The 13,624-nt window shown below is 39.3% G+C and overlaps 1 long non-coding RNA gene across 1 annotated transcript; it reads right to left on the bottom strand.

Annotated features, from left to right (window-relative positions):
* Window positions 1-448: 448 nt before the first annotated feature.
* Window positions 449-12,231, bottom strand: LOC125917355 (uncharacterized). The gene is made up of 3 exons (XR_007456164.1): window positions 11,915-12,231; window positions 8,596-8,712; window positions 449-2,568 (listed from the first exon to the last, which is right to left on the bottom strand). It is a non-coding gene; the product is annotated as an uncharacterized LOC125917355 (long non-coding RNA).
* Window positions 12,232-13,624: the final 1,393 nt, after the last annotated feature.

The following is a 13,624-nucleotide window of genomic DNA, read 5'->3' as shown; positions in this document are numbered from 1 at the left end:
GCCCCATCTGACCCATTGTAACAGGGAGGAGAGAAATTTTAGGAAATGCTTTTCCCATGGTGTGTGTGTGTGTGTGTGTGTGTGTGTGTGTGTGTGTGAGAGAGAGAGAGAGAGAGAGAGTGGGGGGGGTAAAAACCGAAGTTTATGGAGTTCTAATAATGGGAAAGCCTACCAAAGACCTTGGAAGGTTTTACTAGTCTGGGAGCAATGCCATTTGCACCCAATTCATTGCTTTCTGGAAAAATGAAGAGATATATCCTACTATAGCTCTCATAATATTCTGTTCATAAGGTTCAAATTGTCTGAACACTCTTGAAATATCTGCATCACCAAATTTTCTTCACAGGGGTGTTTAAACTTAAATATTACGTTCAAACAATCAAAATGTTCTACATCGATTTACTGACTAACACTAAGGAGAAAAAAGACAAGACACTTTGCATCACAATTTAAAATGTGCAAGGAAATTAATTAGGATAAATATTTATTTCCACATAACATTTCTTAGTTGTGAAAAACACAATATCCTAGTCACATTTACACATTACTTGAACTTTGCAATAAATTACATTCAAGATATTCAGTAATTTTGACCAGGAATCTGAGGAGATTAGGAGGAAATATATAACACTACATTTTTTTCTTATATTTTATATGATTTCAAAATATTAGGATTGACATAGAGCATTAAAATTCACACGAGAACAAAATAACTATAAAAATACTCAGAAATACAGAATTTCATTGGATATGATTGCTTATTCAAATAAGTGATCATGTGAAGGTCTAAATTCACTATGATCATTTGTAACAGAATGGTTATTAATGTATTAAAACACTAGGAGGCTGCTTTTAGGACTGACTGGCATGCACAGCTAGTCTAAATCATAAAACAATGGGAATGTTTACAATGTAGTATCTGTATTATAAAACGCACAAAGGCAACACATTTGGAATGGAAAATTTCTGTGTTTTTCCTTGGCATTTATAAACACAGATTTTATTAACTGCAAATTATCTGTATATGTTTTTAGGTTTATGTTCCGTAAAAGAGATGGCTCCTCAAAAGACTGTGAGAGGAATTTTCAGAAAGTATCAAAATGTTGAACCTAATGGAAGCTTTGTTGGGTTTTTTAAATTTCCCTCACAAGCTTAATCACAAGAGGATTTTTTTTTTCACTGTTCATATGCAGTTATACACAAAATATGTAATTAATAGTTTGGAAAAGCCACAGGGCTCTGAATTATTGTAAAATAGAACACCGCAGATTATAAGGTTGGTGATCACTGGTGATTCTTAGGAAACAAGAGCACTATAAGATTCCATCTTTATTAACTTCACATTCATCTAAAAAGAAATGAAATACTGTATTTTTAGTAATGCTCGGAAATTCTTAACTTTGCTTCCTCTTGTACAAGCTCAGTAAAAATGGATTCTTTCAGATGGACTGAAATATCTACAGAACCCTCTCAAACAGAATCTGAAATTTTCATTTAAAAGATTATTTTTCTACAACATGCATTCAATTAAAAAGTGGAAAAGAGCTTTGCAGAAGGAAAAAATTACAGTTGGAGACCTGTCAGCCTAACATTAGAACATGATTCAGAAGCAGCAGTAAGCAGTACGTGACCTTTAGCAGCAGAGTAACTGGGGAGTGAAATTTCACGTACGAGGCTTCACCATGTGGCCTTCCACGAGTGTGTATAATAGGTTTATTTGGAAAACATTTGTTTTTAATGGGAGAGAAATTTAACAGCATATTTCTGATAAAGATTTATACTGAAAATCTCACAAAACTTACAAAGTTTTCCAGAAGTATTTCATACAAGCCTAGTATTTGATGGTGTGATCACAACTTGAATCACTAACCGACCACTACTTGACTCTCTGCATTAGTTTCTGATTCTTTTAAACAAGTTGTGAACAGGTTCTATGTATTTTTTCAAAGGACTTTAAGTTTTAGTTAGATATATAAACTCTTACGTATTAAATGTATCGTAATAAATCAAGGAAATGCATAAATACAATTATTAAAAAATGTTTCCAAACAAACTTTTCGATTGGGGTCTTCTGAAAGAAGTCACTAACGCTAAGCTATAAAAAAATAAAAAGAAGTAAGACTACCTTTCAAAATTCTGCTGAATGAAATGACCAGGTAGCTTCAGGTCACTAAAGTAGGAAAATACAAACTAGGTAAATATGACATCTCTTTAAGAAAGCTATTGCTCTCATAAAACCAACGATGAGAATCCAGTGTTTACAAATGTCTAACATACAGCAAGGAGCACACAGATTCTTGCATTAGCTATTGTATATGCTCACAAGGGTATCTCACTGTTCAGAAGTTTAAACACAGAAATGAAACAAATTATTGCACTACTTACAGTGTGAAGGTGGATTTGGGATGAGAGACAGAATTTACAATACATGATCAAAGCAGTTTTATTAATAATTGTGGTGCTCTTCTCATATATATGTAAAAAATAAATTGAAGATCAAGTCATAGACAAGTCTCCCTGTCAACACCTTTCCCTGAGTCCGCTTTCTTCTCTTTTCGGCTTTCAATGCTACAGGGGGAAGAAAAGGAGAAATGTATTACTGCAATCCAGCACGGAGACTGTGAGGTCTGCTTGCTCAGACACAAAACCCATCAGCCCCAAAGTACCACATGGGCCCTTAGCATTGCTCTTTCATGCTGCGAAGCATAGCTAGATAGCAACAATTACAACCCCCTGCACTCGGTGAGATGGAAACCAAGAACTGCAGAAAGGGAGAAATTCAAAAAACAGTAACTAAAACACAAAAATCAGACATTTTTAAACAGTTCCAAAAGCATGCAAGATTAATACCATGGTCCTCATTTGGGCAAAGGAATTACTGCTAATTGTTGAAAATGCCAGTCCTGCCCCCGTCTGAAGAAAGCACTGACATCATAATGACACCACAGAGATGTCACGGTAGGTATTTCAGGGCTCGCTCGAGTGGCTCATCCTTTGTGCACAGACTGGATCCTGATTTTTGGTGAGAACTATGTCATGGTCTGTTGGAAAGACACATCTCCGCTGTCGTCGGGGAGGCAGTCACCCCACACACTGCCCTCCACACACCTGTGAAGACTGACCGTCACCCTGTCCATCAGAGTAACAATGTTTTACCTCACTGCTTCTGTAATGAACTCATTCCCAAATGACTTCTGTTTTTTTATCTGCTATCCAATTAACCTTATCAGCGGGCAAGCTGGTAACAAAACTCTACCACTTCTGTCTTCGTGGGGTATTTTTTTGGTATTTTCCCAAAGATCACTTTTCCTACTCTCATGTTGACAGTTTTCATGGAAAACTCAAACAGTGTGCTCACGTGCGAGAAGCTCACAGCAAGAATACAGGCTTCGGGGCAGGGGTGGGGGGTGCACAGAATGGCTTACTCCCCAGTGACCCCCAGCACAGGGCAGTGTCGCCCCCACCTGGGGCCTCTCCTGTCCCTCCCTGCCACTGATTCAAGGGGTGAGTGGCAACTGGCCTCTGGGGCCCCGAGCTGGAAGAACCCACACACTTTCACTGGCCACTTCTTCCCTTAACCTAAATTTATGAGATAGTTGCCAGTGGGGAAACCCTTGGTTTTAGAACTCTTCTCCAAGTAATAAAGTGACAGTTAAAGCCTCCTCCCCACCCCACCCCCCCGCCTTTCTATGCGGCCTCCTGCGCAGCTTTCTTAGTGGTCAACAACTTAGACACATTCTACGAGTGTGTTTTTCAAATTGCTTTTCCTCCAATTCAAGCTCGAAACAGCCCTTCTCAGTTGTCACCACCACCCGGCGCCATCAGGTAAGAAGTGCTGCAGCTTCTGCCGTCCGTGGCACGCTGCCAGCACTGCGAGCTGGTGTGAGCGAGCGTCTATGGCACCCGGGTTTATGCCTGCCACACTTCTCAGCACGCACTACTTACAGGTCAGAGCAAAGCAACTTTTCTCCCTTGTCTTTTCTCCTTCCACAAGAAGAGATGACAGTGTGCACATGATGTGTTGAGAGCCTTAACTCTGTATTTTTAACTCCTCTATCTGCATGACTCACTTCCTTCTACTTTAAGTGCCTTTCATATGACAAGTGGCTGCTATCCTACTTTTCAAATTAACTTTTCCTTGGGCTTTACCTGGCTCCTCGTCTCTTCTCTTCCGCCAGACAAAACCAGTGAAAAAGGGAAGGCATGGGGCAGCGGAGGAAGCCTGGACTTGGAACTGGAAGGTTAGGTTCAGTTTCCGGAAGCCAAGAAGGAACTCTGTGACCTTGGACTAGTTGTTTAATCTCTCTGCGGCTTGGTTTCCTCATCTGTAAATTTGAACTATATGAGTCCCCAAATTCTCTTGTAGCTCGAAGGCCAGGATTCTGAAGCTGGCATTCTCAATCGCAGTGGGGCCCTATCTTTTGAAAGATAGACTACAAGAGCCCATCTGTAGGAGACCCTAGGGATGCAGACACACTGGCACGGTTCCTGTGTGCATAGTGCTAAGTTCCATAAGCTTTTTATAAATGAGCACATTCCCAATGGCACTATTAGTCACCAAGTGGTGAGAAAAGATTCAGAATGTTGACTTAATTCACAGATAATGCTTCCTCCTGATGTCCTGCTTTGGTCCTACTGGTTGGTTACAAAACAATAACCGAATAAATGATCAGGGCTTTTTTCCCTTCTCTAAAACTGGTGGCTTTGGTGTCAGATTAGATTTCAACAAACTTATAAAGCAGAAATTTTATATCCAGTTCAAAACTTCTATGAAAAATATTATTGACCTGAACCCATCTTCTTACTGTATGCCTATTACTGTCTTTATTTCCTTGTTACATTCATTTTTCACGATTCCAATAAGTTCTAAACTTTCATTGTAATAAATATACATATTTACTAAATATGTAGCACATCTATGATGTGCTATTGCAGTAGATACATATTACATAGCTGTTGGGTACCAGGTACTCTGCAAAGACCAAGGGATACAAGAGAGATGAGACAGTGCCCTGCCCCTGGAGGAGTCACATTTTAAAATCTAAAGAAATAATATTTCAGGAGAGAGCAGAACATGACCCACTACCTTCATGCTGCCAACTAGTGATCTAGGAAACTGTTATGTTTCGATCACACCAAAATAGTTGTTGCAAACAACATTTACGAAGAAGTCATGACAGGGCATAGGCCTAGGAAATCACAGCAAAGGAGGAGAATCCAGGATGGAAGAAGGTGGTGGAAGTGGGCAGCCAGAGAGGAGCAGAGAAGATGGTCCCAGAGCCTAGCCTCTGCCACCAAGGCAACACCAAGCACTGTTTTTCCTAATGTTGCCAGGTACCTTCCCAAGAAATGTCAATCTAGGTGTCAGTTGTTCGCCTATTCTGATGCAATGTGTGGTTTTTAACGAGACCTATTTCTGCCAATCCAGTTCAAGAAGCCACAGAGGACCTTGTCACGTGTATGCGCAGCACTGTTGAACAAGGATCAAATTAGACATCCTGCAGATGTGGTCAAATTTTCAGTGAGTTCTGATATCCTTCTTTCAATCAGGCGAGATAAAATATCGTTGACAACGAACGGTGGATGAAATGATGGATAAAATACAAGTGCTATTCCCAACTGCACTGTGGAAAAGTATCTAAGCTTCTCTAATAGGCATACAGGACCAATAGCAAGGGACAGGATGGAGAATAAGGAGAGGGCCCGTGTCAAAAACCGCAAGGAAGCCAACTTAGGCCTCAAGAGATACAGACCCTGGTAAATGGGTCTTTAGGTTTGGGTTTAGTTTAGTTTAGTTTTATGCACCAAGAGATACTCTAGTAGGCACAACACTGTTAGAGTTCTTGGTCATCAGATTTCAATACCTTCAACAGACACACCATGAAAAAGCAATGGCTTTGGGAGGGTATTGTTGTTATTAGTGTTGGTGGTTTTTGGATTTCTGGAAGCCACACACTCTGCCAAGTTTCACTGTTATAAAGATGAAAGACATTAACCATTAACCAAGAGGAATTTTTCACCTGGAAAGCTACAGACAATCCATCTAAAGGTAAACTTTCATTACACAATAGTTTGAATCTCATGTTAGGAGGAAGGTATGTTCAAAGAGTAAGAAACAGGGGTGCCTGGGTGGCTCAGTCGGTTAAGCATCCAACTTTGGCTCAGGTCATGATCTCATGGTTTGGGAGTTCGAGCCCCACATCGGGGTCTGTGCTGACAGTTCAGAGTCTGGAGCCTGCTTCAGATTCTGTGTCTCATTCTCTCTCTGCCTCTCCCCCCACTTGTACTCTGTCTCTCTCTCAAAAATAAATAAATGTAAACAAAAATAAAAATTTAAACAAAGAGTAAGAAACAAGTGGTTGTATCAAAATATAAAGGATGGTCCTAATTAAAACTGAACCTGCTTAAAGCACACTACATTGTTTTACAACAACTAGTTTTTTTTGTGGCGAAAAGCATCACCTGACTATACTATTTACTTTAAGGAGTACCTAAAATACTATGACATAAAATTTTTTGCTTGAACCAAAGAAAAGCAGAGAAGGAGTTTGTACTATGGCTCCATTTAGTACAGGAAGAAAAGCAATCTATAAGTTGGTTGTCTCAAATTTTCTACATATTCTCATGGCTGGCATTTTATTTTGAGCTCATAAACCTGGAGTTCCCATTTTTTTTAAAAAAAATCAGAGAAATGCCATATTTTTAATGTGAACGAGTCCATAAGCACATATTTCAATGGGTTTAAGAAATTACCCTTCTCATAATTCTGATTTTCTTCCAAGACCAAAACAGAATTACTGTGAGGATGACTCTATCAGACTGTAGCGGGGATCTTTGGGGAAGGAAGATAAAGCATGTTTTAGAATAAAATATGACTTCTGTTTGAGCCAAGCAAAGAAATACATGAAGATTTTAAAGCCCTGTTACAAGACAGAAAACATCAATCAGAAGTCTTTGAGGGAGCCTACTGAGTAACTTATATTAACCTCCTTTGGACTAAGTGTTAGAAGTAGTTGTTAAGGATGGAGAGAGGGAGAGGGGGAGGGAGGGAGAAGGAGGGAGAGAGGGGAGGGAGAGAGGGGAGGGAGAGGGAGAGGGGGAGGGAGGGAGAGAGAAAGAGAGAGAGAGAGAGAGAGAGGTGACTAATTCCAGATTTCTGGGATGAGAAGACTGTGCACATCCACTGTTTGTCTTTTTGGGATAGAGATGACATTGAAGCAGCATGCCATTTTGGGGTGACAAAAACCAGCAACAAGAGATATTCTGTAAGTCTAATGTATCATCTTTTCTGAGCCCATGTTTCCAAATATTTCTCATGAAGCCAGATAAAGCTTGCAGGTTTGGAAGCATGTGGTGCATAAATGGAAGCTCCCAGCTTTGCAATTTCTTAATTCAAGGATAAATTTTCTTTTTTTTCCAATATAGAAATTTGATGTCATCACTAAAAATGGTGCTGTGCGATTTGTTGATTTATATATGATGTATTTGTGTAAGTCATGTAGGAAAAAAAGTTCACTCAAGCTTCCAACCTTCTTAAAGAGCTGAGTAGTTATAGGAACACCATAAACACTCAGTCCGATACTGGATCTAAGCCCAAGCCTCTCCATGCCTTTTGCCTCCCCAAAACTCACACAGAGAACATAGGCTGACCAGGTTTCTAGAAGACACCATTTAACACAGGAAATACAACCAAGGAATAGGTTTGAGGGAGAGGGTCTTACCTTTGGGGAATCAGCTTCTAGAGTGATTAGGAAGGGGAGCTTATGACAAAAATGTAATATAAAAATTAAGTAGAAAAAGTTAATTTAAGGTCATGAAAATAAAGGAACTTAATAACTAAACACTGTCCCAAATCCCTCAATCACTCTTTAATAAGAAGAGCTATTAGCATAACACAGAGATTTTTCTTCAGATCAGTATCTAAGAAGACTGGATGGTTTGAACGCTTATAAATTCTGGAAAATTCAGTTGGAAATCCTGTGATGACTCTTCATATTTAAGGACACACTCTTCCCCAGCATGCATTTACAACTTAGCATCCACAACTATAGGAGTGGTTTGTAATGTTTGCATACAGAGAAATACGAATGCATAGAACTTTCTGGAGCTGAAAGTTTTGGAGTAAGGAAGTTAGGGAAGATTTTCAGGGAGTTGGAACAGGAACCTGGAAATATACTAAGTGCAAAATCACCATTACATGTGCATATGGGGCTTAAGAAAGGACAATGGGGGAGTGCAAAATGTGGGCAGATATCTAAGAGGGTTCTGGGAAGTGGGTGATGAGTGAATATAATGGAACTTTATTGCAAAAGAGTAGGCCAAATGAATGTCCGAAAGTGGCCTGCATTGGGACTCATTTACAGTACCATTCTCCCCACTGTCATAGTTTTGGAATAAGCTTTTAATCTGAAAGGGAGATGTTGAAAAACATACCAACAAATGTGCCAATTACAATTTCTGCCTACTTTTAAAAAGAGTTTTCTAAAATATTTTAGACCTAAATTCAATGGAAACCAATACTATTCTTTCCCTAATAGATTCATGTCATAAAATGATTGGAATCAGTACAAATTCACATTATTTTGGAATTCAAACCTTTTAGAAGGAAAGCTTGACTCCTTATCTTTTGAGTTATCGGCAGTCATCAGAAGGTTCCTCCACAAGGCAGTCTTTGACATTTCATCGGAGATATTGATCACAGATGGATCATCTCTAGATAGGAGTTTACCCAAAATGAAATTTAAAAAAATTAAGTAATTGCAGTTATCTAGTGATAGAAACTAAATATAGGACAGTCTTATACCTTTGTACAGTATTTTTCACAGTTAAAAATTAAGAAGTAAATAGTTCTCTCAATTATTTTTTTAAAATCTATGAAAAACAAAAATCTCAACAAAAGATTCTAGTTATATAGACACTGGTTTTGGCTAGAGTTCTCCTAATTCATTTCAAATTACAGAGATGAGTTTCTGTGTGTTTACTGCTTGGGCTCTTGCCCCTACATTCGCAGCCGAGCAGATCAACTTCAGTCTCCTGCTCAGACGCTACAGTGGCTCTCACACACTTAGAAAAAAAAGCCTGGCAGGGGTGCCTGGGTGGCTCAGTCAGTTAAGCATCTGACTCTTGGTTTCAGCTCAGGTCACTTGCTGTTTGTCAGTTCGAGCCCTTCATTGTGCTCTATGCTGACAGCATGGAGCCTGCTTGGGGTTCTCTGTCTCTCTCTTTCTGCCTCTCCCCTGCTTTCTGTCTGTCTCTCTCTCTCAAAACAAACAAACAAACAAACAAACAAACAAACATTAAAAAGACAGAGAAAGCCTGGTAAGTGGACCATAGGCTCTGTCCCTGCCCTCACCCTCCAGGTTCATCTCCTGCCATTACAGCCCTGCTCCTTCTACTCTGGCCACAAGCAGTGGTCTCCCGACTATTCTGGAACACTCTGGGCTTGCTGCCTCAGGGCCTCGTGTTTGTCCTGCCTTCTGCATATGATGTTCCTTTACATGGTACAACTCTTTCCCTCCTTTGTTTAAATGTCACCTACTCAGGCCTTTGCTGACTACTGTATTTAAAATTTCTGGGCCACCTGAGTGGCTCAGCCAGTTAAGCGTCCAACTCTTGGTTTCAGCTCAGGTATAATCTGTTTGTGAATTCAAGCCCCACGTCAGGTCTGCACTGACAGTGTGGAGTCTGCTTGGGATTCTCTCTCTGCCTGCCTCTCTCTCTCTCTCTCTCTCTCTCTCTCTCTCTCTCCCCCTCCCTCAAAATAAATAAACTTAAAAAAATAAAAGAAAATCTCTATTTCCATCCACTCAGAGTACCCTCATCCTCTTTTGCTTTTTGTTTTTATTGCACTTTTCACCATCTAAAACACTATCCCATATTACTTGTGCCTTTATTTTTGGCCCCCCCACCTCTATTCTACTTGAATATAAGTTTTATGAGGATGACGATTCTTGACCATTCATCTGCTACTGTTTCCCCAAGAGTCAAGCAGGGCCTGACACTTGGTGCCTACTCAATAAATACTGGTCGAATAAATGAAGGCAGTCTGTGTGTTTGGCAGATATCTTTCCAAATGACTAGAAAGGCCTTCAACATCAGGGCGCGTACAATGCTGGGTGCTTTGTTTGCATTTTAACATGGCACCAATTTTAAGTGATGTCCAGAATTCTCTAAAATATTCCCAGGGCTAGAAACACAACCAAATAGAAGCAGAGATAAATTATAGGCCAAGTCAAAGAAAGTTTCAAGTGAGGAAACAGCACTCTTCTTACTGCACGAGGAAAAGATACCCTGCTGTGAAAAAAAACCACCTTCTATAGAAATCCTAGGCTGACCTCACATGACCCTCATCAGTGGTTGTTCACAGGCGGCAACAAATTAGACTTTTTTAGAGAGACACCAAAGGTCTGGAGCAAAACCTTGGGTCTCACAGGGTCCCTCCCTTCCCAGTCTGGACAAGTGTTCTTTTTAGTTCCTCAAATCCAGCAGCGCCTAGTAACTCAAAGCATGAAATCAACCAGTTTCCAAAAGAATGTCATATGGAATACATGTTTTTCACAATATTATGTGACAAAGAGCCTTGTAAAAGAGTTTAGAGTTTAGAAAAGAGTTTAGAAAATACTGGATTGGGGAGCCTGGCTGGCTCAGTCAGTTAAGTGTCTGATTCTTGACTTCAGCTCAGGTCATGATCTCAGGGTTCACGAGTTTGAGCCCCCACTGGGCTCTGTGCTCACAGAGTGAAGTGTGCTTGGGATTCTGTCTCCCTCTCTCTCTGCCCCTCCCCCATTTACACTGTCTCTCTCTCTCTCTCTCTCTCTCAAAATAAATAAAAACAAGCTTTAAAAAAAAGGAAAAGAAAATACTGATTAAAGAAAATTAAACTTAAAAAAAAAAAACATACAGCACTACTTAGATTCTTTAATATGCCAATATACACTATGAATCTCCAAATGGAAATGTGGTATGGAAATTTATCTAACCAAAGAATCCTTTTGAGAGGGGTACCACATGAGACCAAGTATCTATCTACAAAACACACGTGGGAATATATTGATTCAATGAAACAATCAACAGGCTTTTAAAACTTACATACTGTTTAAAAAAAGATAAAATGCCTTCTCATGTTTAGGTGGTAGATAATTACATTTTAAAAACCTAGGTAATGTGATTTTACAGTCAGACCCTGAAGATCTAGAAGATTTTTCCAATTTTTTTGGTAAATACTATGATAAATTCTTTCCAGAGGGAAAAGTTTTCTCTGTTTTTTTATTGGCATGGTCTTAAATTATCCTTAAGTGCTTCAATATCTATATATCTGTACGTAATTTTTGGCCAGATATGTTTTTAAGTTTTTATTATAACTCACAGGCATTTGCATTCTTTTGTTATGCCTTTGTGCATAAAGAAGATAGGCATATTTTGGAGAGTTACATAAATACTTCCTAAAATGGCTGGTAGATGTGAATCCTTGAACTCAGGAAATAGATCATCTCTTTGGAAGTGCCATTTTTTAGGGGTAACTTCCCAGAGTTCAAACATTTCCCAGAGTTCAAACATGATCACTGGATCAATGTAGTGAATACCTAGCTCATTTATTCTGGAATTGAATCTTGACCAGTCTTCAACTGATACTTTTAGAGCTTTTGTATACATTATAAAATATGAGAAGAAAAGACTTCAGACAACAGTCCCCTGCCCCCCTTCATTTTCAGCCACTTGCCCCTACTCACGCAGCTACCAGTGTCAGAACTTAGTTCTAGGACAGGGTAATCTAAGTCCTACTTCCATTTCTTTCTATTCTGACACAGCTTCAACAAACCTTTGTAGGAATGCACACAGTTCACAATTCTTAAGTAAAGTATACAACAACACGTTTCATGACTCCAAGTGGTGTGCTTTTCCACGCATATCTTACCTATAGTGCCCTTCCAATGGGAGCTGTACTGTGCCCTCATCTTCCATAGCTAGCATACTTTGTTCTTCCTGGAAAGACAAATGTAAAACATACAAAGTGAACCTGATGAATCTCCATTTTACATTAAAGAAGAAACACAGATTAATGTTTCACTATCTCATTAACCTCAGGACCTTCCACTTTGTTTGCATTTATTAATGCTAGCACAGGTCCTTTCGATAAAGTATCAGCTACCAAGAACATAAGTAATTAATGAGAGTCCCCTACCACAAAGTAATTTAAATGCTAGCAACAATCTCCTTCATGTCACTCAATGTAAAACGTGGTTAATTTCCAAGCAGATTTTTAAAAATAATCTACATTTTAAAAGGAAAAGAGTACGGGTAATGTAATTGTTTTCATTGTTATAAAGTGTACATTACATTCCCAGAATGCTCTGTTAGAAGGGAATGAGGATGTATTTAGAGAGGTGGTTCTCAAACTTTATTTTACATCAGAATCACATAGAGGGCTTTAAAAAATATACAGATTGCCAGGCCCCACCTCCAGAGTCTCTGATTCAGTGGGTCTGGAGTAGGGCCCAAGAATTTACCTTTTCCAGTGACTTTCCAGGTGATGCTGATTATGCTGGTCTAAGGACTACACTTTGAGAACTCCTGCTCTAGAGATTTGGAAAGAGACAGGAGAAGATGCCTTCCTGTATGGACCAAACACAGGTGTGTTTTCCACGAGGCACATCTTAGGCTTTAGTTTTGACTCAGATTTCTTCTTACAATGACAATATCCTACCCTTCCCCAACAAGTAGGGATATTTCATATAATCATTTCTTCATCTATAACACTTTAAAAGCATATCTTTATGATAAAGATAACCTTATGCTACCATATTAAAATGTCCTGGTTTAGGGGAGCCTGGGTGGCTCAGTCAGTTAAGTATCTGACTTCGGCTCTGGTCATAATCTCATGGTTCGTGAATTCAAGCCCCGTGTCAGGCTCTGTGCTGACGGCTCAGAGCCTGGAGCCTGCTTCGGATTCTGTATCTCCCCCTCTCTCTGCCCCTCCCCTGCTCGTGCTCCGTCTCTCTCTGTCTCAAAAATAAATAAACAATACAAAAATAATAAAATAAAATATCCTGGTTTAGTTTTCAATAATGTTATCAACCTTTTTCTATCCACCAAAATATTTTACTTATCTATAGATTGCAGCTTCTATTTAATGCATTTATTCTTCAAATGAGTCAATTACCAATGCTTAAGTTCAGAGAACAATGTGGGGTCATTTAAAGTTGTTAGAATCATTGGTTCTAAGTCCAAAAATGGAATTTTGTTTATTCTATTGTATTTATTGTTTTATTTGAGTCCAGTTGAAACACGAGGCTACTAGTTTCAAGTGTACGTGTAGTGACTCAACATCCCTACATCCCTATATGTATGCTGTGCTCACAAATGTACTTACCATCTGTCACCATACAACACTATTATAGGATCATTGACTATATTCCCTGAGCTGTGCCTTTTATCCTGTGACTTGTTCATTCCGTAATTGGAAATCTGTATCTCCACTCCCCTTCACTTATTTTGCCCGTCCCCTACCCCTTCCCTCTGGCAACCATCGGTTTGTTCTCTGTATTTATAGTTGATTCTGCTTTTTGTTTGTTTATTCATTTGTTCTGTGTTCTAGATTCCACATGAGTGAAATCATATGGCATTT

The sequence above is a fragment of the Panthera uncia genome, unplaced genomic scaffold (assembly GCF_023721935.1).
Source record: "Panthera uncia isolate 11264 unplaced genomic scaffold, Puncia_PCG_1.0 HiC_scaffold_175, whole genome shotgun sequence".
NCBI lineage: Eukaryota > Metazoa > Chordata > Mammalia > Carnivora > Felidae > Panthera > Panthera uncia.
Note: the sequence above shows the minus strand (reverse complement) of the source record. Positions and strands in the feature narration are given on the sequence as shown.